The sequence below is a fragment of the Bison bison genome, unplaced genomic scaffold (assembly GCF_000754665.1).
Source record: "Bison bison bison isolate TAMUID 2011002044 unplaced genomic scaffold, Bison_UMD1.0 scf7180017864473, whole genome shotgun sequence".
Taxonomy (NCBI): Eukaryota; Metazoa; Chordata; class Mammalia; order Artiodactyla; family Bovidae; genus Bison; species Bison bison.
In genome coordinates, this window is record NW_011495034.1 from 11917858 (window position 1) to 11920455 (window position 2598).

The 2598-nt window shown below is 41.1% G+C and overlaps 1 protein-coding gene across 3 annotated transcripts in view; it reads left to right on the forward strand.

The window, feature by feature from the left end:
- MCM9 (minichromosome maintenance complex component 9) overlaps positions 1-2598 on the forward strand; it is a 97308-nt gene that overhangs the window by 42275 nt on the left and 52435 nt on the right. The window lies entirely within an intron of this gene.

Genomic DNA, 2598 nt, shown 5'->3' on the forward strand with positions numbered 1-2598 from the left:
GAGGGAGGCGTGGCCACGGCGAGGCGGCAGGAGGCGTGGCCACGGCGGGAAGGCGTGCTCGCCGTGGGCACGGCGGCGGGAGGGCGCGATCCTGGCGACACCCGCCTCTGGGGTTTGTGTAGTGGGTTTGTGTCTTTTTTTTTTTTTTTTTCCCTTCTGACTCTTTTCTTCACATCAGTCGACGGCTGTGTCGGCTCTTTACTGAATTTAGGAGATGCGAATCTGTTGTCTACACTAGGTTAGGTTCAGTTGTCTGTATATTGGGTAATATTTGGGTTAGAAGGAAGGATTGGTTGCAGTGGAAGTAAATTGCATTTTATAGACTGATGTCAGCTCAAAAGGAGCAAAGCCATTTTGGAAATCTAGTTCTTGGCCAATATCTACGTTTGGGCACGACAGTGCCGTTAGTTAAATAGATACAAAATGAAGGGCAAGGACACATTTTTCCACCCACACTTTGTGGAATAGGTAATATTTGGGCTGCACCCGGGTCATCTTTCTCACGTTCCAATCTGGAAAGTCTAGAATAAAAAGATGACTTGAGGTTGGATCACTTACACCAGGTTTCTCCTGTTCGGTGGACACAGCAGGAACATAAAAAGGAGGAAATGGAAGTATCAGAAGACCGAAAGGCAACAGATAACAAGCAGAGAAGGGAAAAAGCGAGTAGAGACCACGAAAGCTTACCAAGACGTGCAATTTTCCAAAAATTCATGACCTGAACCGTTAGTAAGTAAAAATGTATGGCACCACGAACAAGTTCAGAGGAATCTTTACTTGATTATTGCACATTCAGCGTCAATTTATTTGTTCTTGACTACCTTTGTAGGAAAGGGAGAGCTTGTAACACATTTGTGTAAGGTTGTTGAGCTGTTTCTATTTTCTAAATAAGAGCAATATAAAGGGATTTTTTTTTCCTGGTGCATAAACCATCATTTTTGAAGTATTTTGAATGAAACCACTAAACTTGGCTAATTCAGAGAGAAAATTATTTAAGTGTCATCTATGCTGAAAGTTTTCTCTTAGTATGGTGCTGAGAATTTTTCAGTTAACATTCTTTGGACACTGTTCATTGCAGGTTGCATTTAATGAGACTTCTGCATTTGATGGTGTTTTGAAAGTTAATAAGAGACAGCTAGGGAGGCCTGGCATGCTGCAGTCCATGAAGTCACAAACAGTCAGACACAATTTAGCCGTAGAACAACAACGGAACAGTTAATCCCAGGCCTCCCACACTTAGAGAAACTACTTAGAGTGAGGATCACATTTTATCATCGATGGATTAGCAAATACCACGATCTACTGGAAAGGGTTTCCTCAAGCCCAGTTATTTGTACAAATTAGAGTATAAGAGTCATACTGTGGTGACAGGTGCAAATTACATTGACTGATAAACTGTATTCTCTGTTCATTGTTATTAGTGCTGGGCCTAAGGCTACCTCAGATGAAATGTAAATTGTAAGACACACAGGACATAGAAGATAACCATTTGAAGTATAAAACAAGATTCTCTTGAGACTGGTATATATGCAGTTTCCTCATTATTGCAGGCATTGTTATGAGGAGATTGAAATCCATTTGCTTTATAAAAATGACTTTATAAGTTTGGTAAAAATCAAGTGCATTTTTAATCTGCTCATGTTCTAAGTCGCTTTCATCATGTCTGACTCTTTGGACCCTATGGATTGTAGCCTGCCAGCCTATGTCCACTGCTCATAGGTGTGTCATTATAAAGTGTGTAAGATTTGTTCTCAGCATCAAGAATGAGATTTACCTGGATACTACTACTGGGTTGGCTGAGAAGTTTGTTGGAGTTTTTCTGTAAAGTGTTATGGAAAAACCCAAAAACCTTTTGGCCAACCCAATATTTTTGGCTTATTTTCTTTAAACTCTTTTATTTAACATGTCATATATGAGTATTTAAGGGGCGGGGGAAGCCCTCCCTAATAGCTCACTGGAAGCCTCAAGAATTGGCTCCAGGCCTTTACTGTTGCCTTTGATGCTGTGAAAGTGCTGCACTCAATATGCCAGCAAATTTGGAAAACTCAGCAGTGGCCACAGGACTGGAAAAGGTCAGTTTTCATTCCAATCCCAAAGAAAGGCAATGCCAAAGAATGCTCAAACTACCACACAATTGCACTCATCTCACACGCTAGTAAAGTAATGCTCAAAATTCTCCAAGCCAGGCTTCAGCAATATGTGAACCGTGAACTTCCTGATGTTCAAGCTGGTTTTTAGAAAAGGCAGAGGAACCAGAGATCAAATTGCCAACATCCGCTGGATCATGGAAAAAGCAAGGGAGTTCCAGAAAAACATCCATTTCTGCTTTATTGACTATGCCAAAGCCTTTGACTGTGTGGATCACAATAAACGGTGGAAAATTCTGAAAGACATGGGAATACCAGACCACCTGATCTAACTCTTGAGAAATTTGTATGCAGGTCAGGAAGCAACAGTTAGAACTGGACATGGAACAACAGACTGGTTCCAAATAGGAAAAGGAGTATGTCTAGGCTGTATATTGTCACCCTGTTTATTTAACTTCTATGCAGAGTACATCATGAGAAATGCTGGACTGGAAGAAACACAAGGTGGAAT